General features: G+C 48.5%; 1 long non-coding RNA gene across 1 annotated transcript; it reads right to left on the reverse strand.

Moving 5' to 3' along the window:
- Positions 1-10,944: 10,944 nt before the first annotated feature.
- LOC127922896 (uncharacterized) lies at positions 10,945-11,560 on the reverse strand. Its single transcript, XR_008112761.1, has 3 exons — positions 11,454-11,560; positions 11,318-11,385; positions 10,945-10,979 (listed from the first exon to the last, which is right to left on the reverse strand). It is a non-coding gene; the product is annotated as an uncharacterized LOC127922896 (long non-coding RNA).
- Between the last annotated feature and the right edge of the window lie 6,704 nt (positions 11,561-18,264).

Raw genomic sequence — 18,264 nt, forward strand, 5'->3', positions numbered from 1 at the left:
TGACAATACAGAGGCGGATGCAAGATGCAAGCAACGATGGTTTAATGAATACAGTTTACAACAGCAACAGGACAGACAGACTGTACTCAGACGGAATCCGACCCAGGGACTAGGCGCATCCTCCAATGATAGCGTGCTCTGAAATCCAGGGAGTGTGTCCGGATGGGTAGGAAGGAGCACAGCAGAATATCCACACAAGGGCGGCGAGAGAAGAGCACAGACACACGACACAACCTCAGGAAGTAACAACGATCTGACAACAAGAAACACTGGTTACAGAACATATAAAGGGAAGATAAGTGGTTCCAGCTGGCGCAGACAATCAGGCCGAGATTGGGAACCACGCCCACACAAACACGAGAGAGAGAGAGAGAGAGAGAGAGAGAGAGAGAGAGAGAAAGAGAAAGAGAAAGAGAGGTAGTGGATTCATGAACCGTGACAATACCCCCTAGGAACGCCTCTTGGCGTTCCCAGGCGAATTTACCTGTCGATTGAAATCATCGATAAGGGAGTGATCCAGAATGTCCCTAGCAGGTACCCAACTTCTCTCCTCCGGGCCGTAACCCTCCCAGTCCACCAGGTACTGGAATCCGCGTCCCCTCCTTCTAGAGTCCAAAATACAATTGACAGAAAAGGTGGGTTCCCCATCAACAAGTCGTGGCGGCGGGGAACCGGGACCGGCGGGTTAATGCGTGCCTGAAACACAGGTTTTATTTTAGACACATGAAAGGTAGGATGAATTCTCCTATACGCCGGAGGAAGCTTGAGCCGGACCGCCACCGGACTAATGATCCTGGTGACTCTGAACGGGCCGATAAATTTGGGGGCAAGTTTGTTCGAAACGGATCGGAGTGGAATGTTCTTAGTAGAAAGCCACACTCTTTGGCCAACGACGTATACCGGAGGCTTCGACCGGTGGCGATCGGCCTTAGCCTTGGTGCGCGCCCCCACCCGGAGAAGAGTCTCACGGGCTCTGCTCCATGCGTGACGGCACCTCTGGATGAAAGCGTGAGCGGAAGGAACAGTGACCTCGGACTCCGTACTGGGAAAGATAGGTGGCTGGTAACCTAAACTACACTCAAACGGAGAGAGACCCGTAGCTGCCACTGGCAACGAATTGTGGCGTACTCAACCATAGAGAGTTGTTGACTCCAGGAAGAGGGATTCTTAGAAACCAAACATCGCAACACTCTCTCCAAATCTTGGTTGGCCCTCTCCGTTTGACCGTTGCTCTGGGGATGAAACCCTGAAGACAGGCTGACACTCGCTCCCAGTAACCTACAAAACTCTTGCCAAAACTTGGACACAAATTGGGGCCCCCTGTCAGAAACTACGTCCATCGGCAGGCCATGTAAGCGAAAGACGTGATCCACGACAGCTACCGCTGTCTCCTTGGCAGATGGTAATTTAGGCAAGGGAATAAAATGAGCCGCCTTCGAGAACCGGTCCACCACGGTCAACACCACCGTCTTGCCCTGGGAGGGCGGGAGGCCGGTAACAAAATCTAGCGCGATGTGGGACCAGGGTCTCGAAGGGACCGACAGCGGTTGGAGTAACCCATCTGGGGTCGATTAGAAGTCTTCCCAGTGGCACAAACCGAGCAAGCCAAGACAAAACTGTGAATGTCACGAGCCATCAGTGGCCACCAAAAGCGTTGCTTAACCAAAAAGCTAGTGCGGCTGACTCCTGGATGACACGCTACGTTGGAGCAATGGCCCCACCGAATAACATCGGACCGACACCCCTCCGGCACAAACAACCGATTAGGCGGGCAACCGGGCGGAGGCGTTACCCCTTCTAAGGCCGTTTTGACCCTCGATTCAACCTCCCATGTGAGTGTGGATACCACTAGGGTCCCAGGTAGGATGTACTCGGGAGTGGATGGGCGTTCGGAATGGTCAAAAATGCGAGAAAGGGAATCGGGTTTGACATTCTTGGAACCCGGGCGATACGAGAGAGAGAAGTCAAAACGTCCGAAAAAGAGTGCCCACCGCGCCTGTCTGGAGTTGAGTCGCTTAGCGGTTCTGATATATTCCAAATTTTTGTGATCGGTCCAAACTATAAAAGGTACCCCCGAACCCTCTAACCAATGGCGCCACTCCTCCAGTGCTAACTTCACTGCCAACAACTCTCTGTTGCCAATGTCGTAGTTGCGTTCCGCAGGTGATAACCGATGGGAAAGGAATGCACAAGGGTGCATCTTGTCGTCAGAAGAGGAACGTTGGGAAAGTACCGCACCTACCCCCACCTCTGAAGCGTCCACCTCTACTATGAACTGACGCGAGGATCTTGGGAGCTATGAGGATGGGAGCCGAAACAAAGCGGCTCTTGAGTTTGGCGAATGCAGCCTCGGCTGTATCGGACCACCTGAACGGCACTCTGGGGGAGGTTAAGGCGGTAAGAGGAGCGACTATCTGACTAAAGTTGCGAACGAAACGCCGGTAGAAATTGGCGAATCCCAGAAACCTCTGTAGGGCCTTACGGGAATCTGGGCTTGGCCAATCCACCACAGCCTTCACCTTGTCAGGATCCATGCGAATACCTTCAGTCGAGACGATGTAACCTAGGAATGGAACGGATTGTGCATGAAAAATGCATTTCTCCGTCTTGACAAAAAGTCCATTCTCCAACAACCTCTGAAGCACTCGTCTGACGTGCTGAACGTGTTCCTGGAGAGAAGAAGAAAAATCAGTATGTCATCCAGGTAAACATATATGAACTGATCAATCATATCTCTCAGCACGTCATTGACGAGTGCCTGGAAAACCGCTGGGGAGTTGGATAGCCCAAAAGGCATGACCAAATATTCGAAGTGCCCTCTGGGGTGTTAAACGCGGTCTTCCATTCGTCCCCCCTTATGCGAACCAAATGATATGCATTACGTAAATCCAACTTAGTGAACACGGATGCTCCCTGTAACCTTTCAAAGGCTGAGGACATCAACGGTAAGGGATAGGTATTCTTCACTGTGATGTTATTCAACCCACGGTAATCAACGCAAGGACGCAGAGATCCGTCCTTCTTTCCCACAAAGAAGAACCCCGCCCCGCTGGAGAAGAGGAAGGACGAATGAATCCAGATGCCAGAGAATCAGAGATGTATCTCTCCATAGCCTCCCTCTCAGGAACAGAGAGTGAATATAACTTGCCTTTAGGCGGAGACTCACCTGGCAATAATTCTATTGCACAGTCATAGGGACGATGCGGAGGAAGAGAAGCAGCACGGGACTTACTGAACACCTCCTTCAGGTCGAGGTATTCAACGGGCACGTTAGACAAATCCACTGCCTCCTCTAGAAACACAGAATCAGACACAGACGAACAGGCAGACACTAAACAGGACTCAAGACACTTGTTACTCCACATGGATATAGAATTATGACCCCAGTCAACTCTGGGGTTGTGTTGGGTGAGCCAAGGGTGGCCGAGAACTAATGGTGTAAGGGGTGAGTCCATGAGTAGAAATGATAGTGTCTCAGTGTGATTGCCAGAAGTGATGAGTGTGATAGGTTCAGTGGTGTGAGAAATGTTGGGGAGTTCTTGACCATTGAGAGCGTTGACGGATATCTTGTGCGTGAGTGAGGTGATAGGAATCTGGAGTTTGTGAGCGAGCTTGAAGTCCATGAAATTACCCTCTGCTCCTGAGTCCAGTAAGGCTTGGTTGTCGTGCGTGTGGGTGGCCCATCTTAGTCTTACCGGGAGGAGAGTAGATGATGAGGTCTTCTCTGTGGTGACACCACCCGATAGTAGCCTCATGTTTACTACCGGGCCTGATCTTTTACCGGGCAGGAGTGGATAAAGTGGCCCGCTCTACCACAGTAGAGACAGAGTCCTTGGGATCTCCGCCTCTCCTCTCTTCCCGGGAGAGGCGAGCTCTCCCAGCTGCATGGGTTCGTGAGCGAAGGCTGAACTGGCCGTGTTCCCGCCGCTGGCATGCCCGCCCTCCGTGTCGTTATACGGTCTGTTAGGGCATGCTCGGCGGCCAATACGACTCAGACGAGCGTCGACCCTCAAGGCTAGTTCCACTAGTCCATTTAAACTCCTGGGAAGGTCCAGAACATAAATCTCCTTCTGGATCCGGTCCTCCAGCCCATGCAGGAACATGTCCCACTGCGCCTCCTCGTTCCACTGACACTCTGCGGCCAGAGTGCGGAATTGGATGGAGTATTCCGATACTGAACGGTCTCCTTGGCGAAGGTCAGCGAGTAGTCTGGCCGCCTCCCTACCCGCCACGGCCCGATCGAAGACCCTTCTCATCTCCTCGGAGAGTGTCTGGAAAGAGGTGCAGCATGGGTCCTGGTTCGCCCACACCGCCGTTCCCCAAAGAGCCGCTTTGCCTGATAGCAGTGTGAGTATGAATGCTACCTTAGACTGTTCACGGTTGAAGGTCCGTGGCTGCAACGAGAAATGCATGGAACATCTCGTAAGAAAGGCTCTGCAATAGTCAGGATCACCTGAATAACCCTCTGGTGTCGGTAGCCGTGGCTCTAGCTGGGAATCCGGCTCTGGCGGGCGGGTTGAACTGCCGGTGTAGGTGGCGCAGCGGAACCCCTCAGATGTTGTAATTGTTGGATCAGCTGGGATACCTGCGTCGCAAGGGCTTGTACTGCCCGATCTGTGCTGGAGATGTTCTCCTCTTGTTGATCCATTCTCGTGATACTGCGGGAAATGAATTCGGTCAGACTCGTTGAACTCGCTGCATCCATGGTATGGTCAGATCGTTCTGTGACAATACAGAGGCGGATGCAAGATGCAAGCAACGATGGTTTAATGAATACAGTTTACAACAGCAACAGGACAGACAGACTGTACTCAGACGGAATCCGACCCAGGGACTAGGGCGCATCCTCCAATGATAGCGTGCTCTGAAATCCAGGGAGTGTGTCCGGATGGGTAGGAAGGAGCACAGCAGAATATCCACACAAGGGCGGCGAGAGAAGAGCACAGACACACGACACAACCTCAGGGAAGTAACAACGATCTGACAACAAGAAACACTGGTTACAGAACATATAAAGGGAAGATAAGTGGTTCCAGCTGGCGCAGACAATCAGGCCGAGATTGGGAACCACGCCCACACAAACACGAGAGAGAGAGAGAGAGAGAGAGAGAGAGAGAGAGAAAGAGAAAGAGAAAGAGAGGTAGTGGATTCATGAACCGTGACAACTGCATTCTGTTAAAGGAATTGATGATGACAGTCGGAAAACTGATCAAGTATGAACCTGTTGCAGACTCTTGTCATCTTGAATACTACTCTTGATCCACCTATTACCTTAAGTGAATGGAAAGCCATCCAGAATGATTTCATCAAAGAGGAGAACTGCTTCCTCAATATCTTTCGTAGCCTCACTCCACCTACGGAAAAAAATAGAAAATATGCCATTCCTCTGGAGTTTCTATTCCAAACCCGAAGCTTCTCTCTGGTATCTGCATAGAGGTATCCCCCGTTACTGCCTTGGGTTGGATTCAAAGCCAAATGACACAGGACTACAGCTGTTTTCCATAGAATTACAGCTCTATATAAGCTGTCGTTTCCATTTAAATGATGAATACCCTCCTCCCCCTCTAAAAACAGGTCTATAATGGAAAACACAAGCCTCTGCCAGCACACATTTTATTTTCCCATCATTCATTTGTTAGCCACAAATTGCAACGGGGACATCAGGTATCATTAGATTGAAGAAATGGAAACTGATTTCTCCACCAATCCTGAATGAGAAGGCTGCATTTCTCAGATGCTAATTAGCCTCCACGTTATTCCGTTATTTCCTTCCAGAATAGTTGTCAGAATGACATGCAGCGCGGCAAGTCCCTTTGAGCTTGGCTAATGAAGAGCCAGTGAGCCACTCATTTGGTGACCTCTCCGATGAACTCAGTCACACACCACTATTAAACTCTTCCTGTCTGTGTCGACAAGCGTATATCTTGCCGGATTGGTTACCTTAAAAAAAAACATTTACTAGAAATGAGCAATTAACAAAACGTAGCCAGATGTTGGAAGTGACTAAGGTACCGTTCTCGCTTGATTGGAGCTAAATGCTATTTATAGCCAACTGGCAGGGAGCTTTTAAAAGGAGCGAGTGCAAAGTGCTCTCGGAGAAGACGTGTTCTGGGGATGGAGGATGAGTAGTTGTAGACTGGTCTCCTAGACCTGCATAGGCACCGCAAACACCTCTGCTATATTAACATATTTGACATATGATGAACTACGTTACGCATTTTATTTCATTTATTAACCATTTGCTGGACGCTACTATAATATATGCCAGCATATTTACATAAATTGTTAAAATATTTCCTTTTTACATATTTTATAAATAAGTATACCACACTATAAGAATAATTAGTATATGTTATGCTAATAAATAAGTATATGATACCCATCTTATGTTATACAGGCCTACTAGTTGAGTACAATGACATTCCAAAAGTAATCATGCCTTGATCTCTCAATTAATCTGAGGTGCAGAGCCAGTTGGGCGGCGCCCCTTGCCACGGTACTAGACACCAGAGAGAGAGACCTGAATATGAGAAGGGGCAAAATTAGAAAATCACATCCAATTAACATATCCAACTGAGCCCCCTGCAGTCCCTCAGGAGTTTGTCAATGAGATTCAAAATGGCACCTTTTCCGTCGCCTCAAAAAAAATCCATTAGTGTAGACATGGTCATGTTTAATGTGATAAACCAGGCGCCGCTAATTTCGACAAGGCTTTGATAATGTCACCCTTCCCTTGTGCCAGGCTGTTCTTTCTCCATTTCTCTCTCTCTCTGTTCTCCCTCTATCTCCACCAGTCCCTTTATGCTAGCAGCAGCCTGGCTAGCCAGAAGCTTGTCTGACTACTAGGTAGTGTCTGGCGGACGGCTCCAGTCGCTGAGGGTGGAGTCTGACCTTTGACCTTGGCCTGTGGTGAAGCAGCAGAGGGATTCCTGTGTGCCACAACTGCCCTGAGATCTGGGTGTCTTTTTCATACTGATCCCTGCAGGAAATGGATGGATGTCTGCTCAATGTAATAAAACTCTCCATGCGAGTCGCCGAACTGTATGATAGTTCACAGGTCTATTACTGGTCATTAACAGGTCAAAGCTTTCTGTAAAGAGATCAACTATTCAGTAACTACAAATGTATTTTGGAGTAGTTACTGGACACGTTAGGGATCATTGTCTTAGTGTTAGATATCGATGTAAATCTTCGTTGCATGTTAAATTCTGGACATGCATTTCAATATCCATTCATCCAGAGAAGACAGGAATCAGACAGTAAAACAGAGCTTCCCCATACAGGAAGCAAAGCAAAAACAAGGGCTGGACCAAAGGTTTACAACTCACTCTTCCCTGTGACCCTGTAAAAGACAACTACAAAACAGACAGATGAGCGGAATAAAACCCACAAATGATTGAAAAAAGGTACCAGATGATTCGTGACGAGGGTTTCTAAAAGGGATTGCTCCTGTATTCTATCAGCCCTGTCCATCTCCAGGACACGGGAAGCTCTCCTGTATTCTATCGGCCCTGTCCATCTCCAGGACATGGGAAGCTCTCCTGTATTCTATCAGCCCTGTCCATCTCCAGGACACGGGAAGCTCTCCTGTATTCTATCAGCCCTGTCCATCTCCAGGACACGGGAAGCTCTCCTGTATTCTATCAGCCCTGTCCATCTCCAGGACACGGGAAGCTCTCCTGTATTCTATCAGCCCTGTCCATCTCCAGGACATGGGAAGCTCTCCTGTATTCTATCAGCCCTGTCCATCTCCAGGACATGGGAAGCTCTCCTGTATTCTATCGGCCCTGTCCATCTCCAGGACATGGGAAGCTCTCCTGTATTCTATCAGCCCTGTCCATCTCCAGGACACGGGAAGCTCTCTATCAGCCCTGTATCTCCAGGACACGGGGATCAGCCCTGTCCATCTCCAGGACACGGGAAGCTCTCCTGTATTCTAGCCCTGTCCATCTCCAGGACATGGGAAGCTCTCCTGTATTCTATCAGCCCTGTCCATCTCCAGGACACGGGAAGCTCTCCTGTATTCTATCGGCCCTGTCCATCTCCAGGACACGGGAAGCTCTCCTGTATTCTATCGGCCCTGTCCATCTCCAGGACACGGGAAGCTCTCCTGTATTCTATCGGCCCTGTCCATCTCCAGGACATGGGAAGCTCTCCTGTATTCTATCAGCCCTGTCCATCTCCAGGACACGGGAAGCTCTCCTGTATTCTATCGGCCCTGTCCATCTCCAGGACATGGGAAGCTCTCCTGTATTCTATCAGCCCTGTCCATCTCCAGGACATGGGAAGCTCTCCTGTATTCTATCAGCCCTGTCCATCTCCAGGACATGGGAAGCGGTATGCAACCCTGTGATCTGTTGGGCATGTTGGGAGGAAATGGATACTGTGTGGTTCTGCCCAGACCTTGAGATTTCTTCCCATGGCTGAACTGGGCCCTGTGAAATGTACAGCTGACCACAGGTGCTGCCCGGGCCAGAAACCATCTCCCAAACTGTGGGATGTTCTTACACTTTAGTGCTTCCTTTGCAAACACTTTCCCACTGCATAAGGAATTGGACATATCTATTACTTGTGGTCTTTCCCTCTCTCCGTCTCCCTCCAAGTATTACAGACAGCTACAGAGGCTTACACAAGTAATACCAACAACAATCTCTGACAGAGAATACACAAGTGCACCGTTGGGATGGTGCTACAGCAGGCGATATGCAGCAGTTCATCAGTGGAGGGGCCAAAAATACCCCATCAATCCCAGACCAAGCAAGCACAGCTCGTCACACTGCTAGTGTGAGGAGGAGGCAGCAGCACCCCAGCTGTGCAGCTTATTATAGACCATGACTCCCTGCAGCGTCTACATCAGGCCACAGAGGCACCGGCTCAGGGATGAGCTGGCTACTGTAGAAGACACAGTGTAGAACATACTGTACACGTATGATTGGTTGACTTCATTAGATTGTTAAAAGTAGTAGGCTTGATCATAAACAGACACACAAAAGGGCATTAGTGTTCTGTTTCAGCTTGGGATTTCAGCGAGACGCCCCATAATCTCCCACAGGGTTGATCAATATCATATTGATTAGACATTCTGTAAGTTTTAACCCAGCAGGCAAAACTGGACGGAATGAAGTCATGATTACATCATTTCAACCAGGGACTTTTTTATGATGAATAGAATATGTAAGGCCATCAGCTGATAGAATATCTTAAATAAGTGTTATTCTCAATGACTTCATATATTATTATTATTATTAACCAGTATAAAAATATTATCTGAAAAATTAAACTGGAATTATTAAAAGGCTCACGTAAGAGAAAATAAACCTTTGGCTTCTTTGATGGCGTCAAGGATACTGTGTTGTCTTCACTCACAGTGCTCCTGGAGAAAAGGTTCACAAAGTCCTCATCTACATTTCTCACCTGTCAACTTGTCAAGTGTGACACGCATGACTGCCAACACCTCCTTCCTTTTTCCTACCAACATGTTTATCCAACACATACATGCATTTTTCAGAGAATGGAAAAAATGGGGTGTGCCTCTGACTTGTAACGACTCAATCACAGAGCCTCTGGGGATAAAGCCCAATATCCAAGGAGAGAGAAGAAGAAAGAATGAGGATAAAGCCCCATATCCAAGGAGAGAGAAGAAGAAAGAATGAGGACAAAGCCCTATATCCAAGGAGAGAGATGAAGGAGCAAAGAGGACAAAGCCCTATATCCAAGGAGAGAGATGGAGGAGGAAAGAGGATAAAGCCCTATATCCAAGGTGAGAGATGGAGGAGGAAAGAGGATAAAGCCCTATATCCAAGGAGAGAGATGGAGGAGGAAAGAGGACAAAGCCCTATATCCAAGGAGAGAGATGGAGGAGGAAAGAGGACAAAGCCCTATATCCAAGGAGAGAGATGGAGGAGGAAAGAGGATAAAGCCCTATATCTAAGGAGAGAGATGGAGGAGGAAAGAGGATAAAGCCCTATATCCAAGGAGAGATGGAGGAGGAAAGAGGATAAAGCCCTATATCCAAGGTGAGAGATGGAGGAGGAAAGAGGATAAAGCCCTATATCCAAGGAGAGAGATGGAGGAGGAAAGAGGATAAAGCCCTATATCCAAGGAGAGAGATGGAGGAGGAAAGAGGATAAAGCCCTATATCCAAGGAGCGAGATGGAGAAGGAAAGAGGATAAAGCCCTATATTTAAGGAGGGGGAGGAAAGAGGATAAAGCCCTATATCCAAGGAGAGAGATGGAGGAGGAAAGAGGATAAAGCCCTATATCCAAGGAGAGAGATGGAGGAGGAAAGAGGATAAAGCCCTATATCCAAGGAGCGAGATGGAGAAGGAAAGAGGATAAAGCCCTATATTTAAGGAGGGGGAGGAAAGAGGATAAAGCCCTATATCCAAGGAGAGAGATGGAGGAGGAAAGAGGATAAAGCCCTATATCCAAGGAGAGAGATGGAGGAGGAAAGAGGATAAAGCCCTATATCCAAGGAGAGAGATGGAGAAGGAAAGAGGATAAAGCCCTATATTTAAGGAGGGGGAGGAAAGAGGATAAAGCCCTATATCCAAGGAGAGAGATGGAGGAGGAAAGAGGATAAAGCCCTATATCCAAGGAGAGAGATGGAGGAGGAAAGAGGGGGAGGATCCATTCTTTATGATTAGTTTCTAATCCGGGAGCACTGACACAAATACCTCTGAGATTAGAGATGTCTTGGTGGGAATGAAACCCGCTAGAGAGAGGGCCTGTCACCCAGTCGTCAGGATAATAGCCCCGGCGTACTGGTGCTACACTGGTGCCGATTAATAGCAACCGTTGACAAATCACCGCTAAATGCACGTAAATGCAAATGGAATTACACTCAACGCCGGCTCCAGGGTGGTGGGCCTTTGTTCTTGAACAGTAGCCTTCACTCTTACAAGGAGATACTTCACAGGAGATGAGACGTGGGATTGTATGCAGGGATGAAACACAGGATAGTTCTGATGAGGAGAGACCTCACAGGAGATGAGACGTGGGATTGTATGCAGGGATGGAACACAGGATAGTTCCGATGAGGAGAGACCTCACAGGAGATGAGACGTGGGATTGTATGCAGGGATGAAACACAGGATAGTTCCGATGAGGAGAGACCTCACAGGAGATGAGACGTGGGATTGTATGCAGGGATGAAACAGGATAGTTCTGATGAGGAGATACTTCACAGGAGATGAGACGTGGGATTGTATGCAGGGATGGAACACAGGATAGTTTTGATGAGGAGAGACCTCACAGGAGATGAGACGTGGGATTGTATGCAGGGATGAAACACAGGATAGTTCCGATGAGGAGAGACCTCACAGGAGATGAGACGTGGGATTGTATGCAGGGATGAAACACAGGATAGTTCTGATGAGGAGAGACCTCACAGGAGATGAGACGTGGGATTGTATGCAGGGATGAAACACAGGATAGTTCCGATGAGGAGAGACCTCACAGGAGATGAGACGTGGGATTGTATGCAGGGATGAAACACAGGATAGTTCTGATGAGGAGAGACCTCACAGGAGATGAGACGTGGGATTGTATGCAGGGATGAACCACAGGATAGTTTTGATGAGGAGAGACCTCACAGGAGATGAGACGTGGGATTGTATGCAGGGATGAAACACAGGATAGTTCTGATGAGGAGATACTTAACAGTGGGAGATGAGACCGTGGGGGATTGTATGCAGGGATGGAACACAGGATAGTTCTGATGTGGAGATAGTCACAGGAGATGAGGGGTGGGATTGTATGCAGTGGGATGAAACACAGGATAGTTCTGATGAGGAGATACATTATCACAGGAGATGAGACGTGGGATTGTATGGGGATGGGAAACAGTGGATAGTTCTGATGAGGAGATCTTAACAGGAGATGAGACGTGGGATTGTATGCAGGGATGAAACACCATTTCTGATGAGGAATAGTTACAGGAGAACACCATTCCCTGTGGGATTGTATGCAGGGATGGAACACCATTCCCTAGTTGGGGTCGATGAGGAGAGACCTCACAGGATTCCTGTGGGGGTCCGAGACATTCTCTGGGATTGTATGCAGGGATCAACACCATTTCTGATGGGGTCTGGAGACCTCAGTCAGGAGATTCCTGTGGGGTTGTATGCAGGGATGTCAGTCAACACCATAGTTCTGATGGGGAGAGACCTCAGTCAACAGATTTCCTGTGGGATTGTATGCAGGGATCAACACACCATTTCTGTGGGGTCTGGGATAGTGGTAGTCAGTCACACACCATTTCCTGTGGGATTGGGTGCATGGATGAAACACCATAGTTCCTGTGAGGAGAGACCTCAGTCAACACCATTTCCTGTGGGGATTGTAGTGGCAGTCTTCAACACCTCCTGTGGGGTCCCACCCCCAACAACTCTCCATGTTGAACACTGCCCCAAAACCTGTGGGGGGTCAGTGGTAGTCAGTGACACCATTTATTGTGGGATGGAGTCAGAGTCACACCATTCCCCAAAGTCACAAAACCACTCTCTGTGTGGGGTCTGGCTAACAGTGGTCGTTAGTCAACACCATTCCCTGTGGGGGGGGTCTGGGTAATAGTGGTAGTCAGTCAACACCATTCCCTGTGGGGGGGTCTGGGTAATAGTGGTAGTCAGTCAACACCATTCCCTGTGGGGGGGTTTGGGTAATAGTGGTAGTCAGTCAACACCATTCCCTGTGTGGGGTCTGGGTAATAGTGGTAGTCAGTCAACACCATTATCTGTGGGGTCTGGGTAATAGTAGTAGTCAGTTAACACCATTATCTGTAGGGTTTGGGTAACAGTGGTAGTCAGTCAACACCATTCCCTGTGGGGTCTGGGTAACAGTGGTAGTCAGTCAACACCATTATCTGTGGGGTCTGGGTAATAGTAGTAGTCAGTCAACACCATTCTCTGTGGGGTCATGGTAACAGTCAGTCAACACCATTTCCTGTGGGGTCCGGGTAACAGTCAGTCAACACCATTATCTGTGGGGTCCGGGTAACAGTCAGTCAACACCATTATCTGTGGGGTCCTGGTAACAGTCAGTCAACACCATTCTCTGTGGGGTCCGGGTAACAGTCAGTCAACACCATTCTCTGTGGGGTCCGGGTAACAGTCAGTCAACACCATTCTCTGTGGGGTCCGGGTAACAGTCAGTCAACACCATTTCCTGTGGGGTCCGGGTAACAGTCAGTCAACACCATTTCCTGTGGGGTCCGGGTAACAGTCAGTCAACACCATTTCCTGTGGGGTCCGGGTAACAGTCAGTCAACACCATTCTCTGTGGGGTCCGGGTAACAGTCAGTCAACACCATTTCCTGTGGGGTCCGGGTAACAGTCAGTCAACACCATTCTCTGTGGGGTCCGGGTAACAGTCAGTCAACACCATTCTCTGTGGGGACCGGGTAACAGTCAGTCAACACCATTTCCTGTGGGGTCCGGGTAACAGTCAGTCAACACCATTTCCTGTGGGGTCCGGGTAACAGTCAGTCAACACCATTTCCTGTGGGGTCCGGGTAACAGTCAGTCAACACCATTTCCTGTGGGGTCCGGGTAACAGTCAGTCAACACCATTTCCTGTGGGGTCCGGGTAACAGTCAGTCAACACCATTTCCTGTGGGGTCCGGGTAACAGTCAGTCAACACCATTTCCTGTGGGGTCCGGGTAACAGTCAGTCAACACCATTTCCTGTGGGGTCCGGGTAACAGTCAGTCAACACCATTTCCTGTGGGGTCCGGGTAACAGTCAGTCAACACCATTTCCTGTGGGGTCCGGGTAACAGTCAGTCAACACCATTTCCTGTGGGGTCCGGGTAACAGTCAGTCAACACCATTTCCTGTGGGGTCCGGGTAACAGTCAGTCAACACCATTTCCTGTGGGGTCCGGGTAACAGTCAGTCAACACCATTTCCTGTGGGGTCCGGGTAACAGTCAGTCAACACCATTTCCTGTGGGGTCCGGGTAACAGTCAGTCAACACCATTTCCTGTGGGGTCCGGGTAACAGTCAGTCAACACCATTTCCTGTGGGGTCCGGGTAACAGTCAGTCAACACCATTTCCTGTGGGGTCCGGGTAACAGTCAGTCAACACCATTTCCTGTGGGGTCCGGGTAACAGTCAGTCAACACCATTTCCTGTGGGGTCCGGGTAACAGTCAGTCAACACCATTTCCTGTGGGGTCCGGGTAACAGTCAGTCAACACCATTTCCTGTGGGGTCCGGGTAACAGTCAGTCAACACCATTTCCTGTGGGGTCCGGGTAACAGTCAGTCAACACCATTTCCTGTGGGGTCCGGGTAACAGTCAGTCAACACCATTTCCTGTGGGGTCCGGGTAACAGTCAGTCAACACCATTTCCTGTGGGGTCCGGGTAACAGTCAGTCAACACCATTTCCTGTGGGGTCCGGGTAACAGTCAGTCAACACCATTTCCTGTGGGGTCCGGGTAACAGTCAGTCAACACCATTTCCTGTGGGGTCCGGGTAACAGTCAGTCAACACCATTTCCTGTGGGGTCCGGGTAATAGTAGTAGTCATAGACACTGTTGACATCAAGAAAGCAGACTCAACAAAAATTGCTAGGAAAACATTTTGAAGTAGATTTAGGGGGAGAAAAGCTCTGTTAATTTGAGTTAACAACTATCTGTTAATTTGAGGAAACCGTGGGAAAATCTGCAAAGACATCATTCACCGATTCACCTGCATACTTCAGAAGCACAATGAACAATGAACGAATAACGTTTCACAGAGTGGAAAAGCCCACAGGCCACTGTCAGTCTCAGGTGTGGGAAAGATGTGCACCATTTCAAAAGAATGTACATCAGATCAGGTCAGGTGAGGTGATATGACAGCACTTCAGGCCTGTATTTTCTTAATGTGATAACATGAACAATTAGCACCAAGAGAAGCATGTCTTCATCGAGCTTCCTTCTTCTGTAAAGGACCAGGGACAAAAGGACCAGGGACAAAAGGACCAGGGACCAGGGACAAAAGGACCAGGGACAGTCAAAGCATTTGTATCCTTACTGGGGAAGGGCACCATTTTTGACATACATTTACATTCTAGTCATTTAGCAGACGCTCTTATCCAGAATGACTTACAGTTAGTGCATTATCACAGTCATAGTAAGCACATTTTCCCTCAATAAAGTAGCTATCAGCAAAGTCAGTGATAGTAGAGTTTCAAATGTTTTCAGAAGATGGGAAGGGACTCTGTTGTCCTAGCTTCAGAGGTGAGCTAGTTCCCATTGGGGTGCCAGGGCAGGGGATATGGAAAATCTAAGTCAATATATTTAGACTAATTATCCCATCACTAATCCATAACTGCACAACCCACAGAGATAGAAACAGTGGCAGTACTCCATCTTTTGGCTGGTATGAGCCTGCATGCGAGCCTGCAAGCGTCCTCCTCTGACCCTCCCTGACACCCGTTAAGAACACAGCTGCTCAGATAATCCTGTTATCTGTTATTAGAGGGACGGGGGGCAGCCATGCTTACAGAATGTTGATGCAGGTACACGAGAACCAGGGGGAACCAGCCAGCATCATGTCAGATTGGCGTTAATACAGGGAGGCTGTACCAAAGGTAATCTGTTTGGATATACTGCAGATTGATGGTAGGTGTGTGTGTGGGGGGGGGGGGGTAGCCTAGTGGTTAGAGTGTTGGACTAGTAACCGGAAGGTTGCGAGTTCAAACCCCGAGCTGACAAGGTACAAATCTGTCGTTCTACCCCCGAACAGGCAGTTAACCCACTGTTCCTAGGCCGTCATTGAAAATAAGAATTTGTTCAACTAACATTGCCTGGTTAAATAAAGGTAAAATAAAATAAATAAAAAGGTTCATGCTCTACAACATCCACAAATGTACAAATTGTAATTGACCTTGCCTCACACAGGAAGCGGCGCAGGTCCTAATCCAGGCACTTGTCATCTCCCGTCTAATTACTGCAACTCGCTGTTGGCTGGGCTCCCTGCCTGTGCCATTAAACCCCTACAACTCATCCAGAACGCCAAGCCCGTCTGGTGTTCAACCTTCCCAAGTTCTCTCACGTCACCCGCTCCTCCGCTCTCTCCACTGGCTTCCAGTTGAAGCTCGCATCCGCTACAAGACCATGGTGCTTGCCTACGGAGCTGTGGGAACGGCACCTCAGTCCCTCCAGGCTCTGATTAGGCCCTACACCCAAACAAGGGCACTGCGTTCATCCACCTCTGGCCTGCATGCCTCCCTACCACTGAGGAAGTACAGTTCCCGCTCAGCCCAGTCAAAACTGTTGCCAACTGCTCTGGCCCCCAATGGTGGAACAAACTCCCTCACGACGCCAGGACAGCGGAGTCAATCACCACCTTCCGGAGACACCTGAAACCCCACCTCTTTAAGGAATACCTAGGATAGGATAAAGTAATCCTTCTCACCCCCCTTAAAAGAAAGATTTAGATGCACTATTGTAAAGTGGCTGTTCCACTCGATGTCATAAGGTGAATGCACCAATTTGTAAGTCGCTCTGGATAAGAGCGTCTGCTAAATGACTTAAATGTAAAATGTAAATGTAAATGTTCTTAACTGACTTGCCTGGTTAAATAAAGGTAAAATAAAATAAATAAAAAGTGTTCTTTATCAATACACACATATCACAAATGTACAAATTGTAATTGACAGCTTGCTGGTGCTTTAATGTGAATTTCGTGGAGATTGTGAATCATACTTCTGAGCTGCGTACTTACATGCCAATACGCTGTACATGCATATATAATGTTACCATCCACATGCTTCACACGTGCTTATTGCATGTAACATCATCCGTGTCCACATAGGCTACCGTCTTGCCAACACACATCAACTTCACATGATTTCAGAATACAGTTGGAAGTCTCCTAGTTGGAAGTCTCCTAGTAGGAAGTCTCCTAGTAGGAAGTCTCCTAGTTGGAAGTCTCCTAGTAGGAAGTCTCCTAGTTGGAAGTCTCCAGTAGGAAGTCTCCTAGTTGGAAGTCTCCAGTAGGAAGTCTCCTAGTTGGAAGTCTCCAGTAGGAAGTCTCCTAGTTGGAAGTCTCCTAGTTGGAAGTCTCCAGTAGGAAGTCTCCAGTAGGAAGTCTCCTAGTTGGAAGTCTCCAGCAGGAAGTCTCCAGTAGGAAGTCTCCTAGTTGGAAGTCTCCTAGTAGGAAGTCTCCAGTAGGAAGTCTCCTAGTAGGAAGTCTCCTAGTTGGAAGTCTCCTAGTTGGAAGTCTCCTAGTAGGAAGTCTCCTAGTTGGAAGTCTCCAGTAGGAAGTCTCCTAGTTGGAAGTCTCCAGTAGGAAGTCTCCAGTAGGAAGTCTAGTTGGAAGTCTCCTAGTAGGAAGTCTCCTAGTAGGAAGTCTCCTAGTTGGAAGTCTCCTAGTTGGAAGTCTCCTAGTTGGAAGTCTCCTACTAGGAAGTATCCTAGTTGAAAGTCTCCTAGTTGAAAGTCTCCAGTAGGAAGTCTCCTAGTAGGAAGTCTCCTAGTTGGAAGTCTCCAGTAGGAAGTCTCCTAGTTGGAAGTCTCCTAGTTGGAAGTCTCCTAGTAGGAAGTCTCCTAGTTGGAAGTCTCCTAGTTGGAAGTCTCCTAGTTGGAAGTCTCCTAGTAGGAAGTCTCCTAGTAGGAAGTCTCCTAGTAGGAAGTCTCCTAGTTGGAAGTCTCCTAGTAGGAAGTCTCCTAGCAGGAAGTCTCCTAGTATTCAGCCCTATGCAGAGGTTGTAATGCCATTCTAACAGTACAGATGTCCACATTTTGACACCTGTAATGTTCGATAAACCATGACGTGACTTTTAGTTACCGGGCCATTCCAGCTGTCACGTCAACATTGAGTTCTGATGGTTTCATGACTCCCTTTCCATAGTGCTGCTTTGGTTGTGTGTGCTCTCTTGCACTCCGGTTGAGAGAATGCGCCTGTCAGGTTTAGGTTTACATGATTACCATTTAGATTGCCTGCTGTATCGGGTACAAATCGCTCTTTCTCTACAATGCAACGCCGATACATGTCGCCATGCTGGCCCAAATAATGGGATTTCAATTTAACGATATACGACCCTGGTTTGGGATATGTTCGTCTTTACGACCCAGCGATATTTCAGGGAAATCGGCACGGCACATTACATACCGTGAAGAGAGGCTTGAATTAATGTTTATGGTACCCATAGACATTCCATACAGACCGGGGCAATCCATTTGAAATCCCCCTCCGACTGTAACCCCTCTTATAGCTGTGTGATTTAATACAGGGACCTAATAGGTATAGTGTGGCTGTATCTCAGTGGCTGCACAA

This window comes from Oncorhynchus keta, unplaced genomic scaffold (genome assembly GCF_023373465.1).
Source record: "Oncorhynchus keta strain PuntledgeMale-10-30-2019 unplaced genomic scaffold, Oket_V2 Un_contig_2759_pilon_pilon, whole genome shotgun sequence".
In the NCBI taxonomy this organism is placed as follows: Eukaryota; Metazoa; Chordata; class Actinopteri; order Salmoniformes; family Salmonidae; genus Oncorhynchus; species Oncorhynchus keta.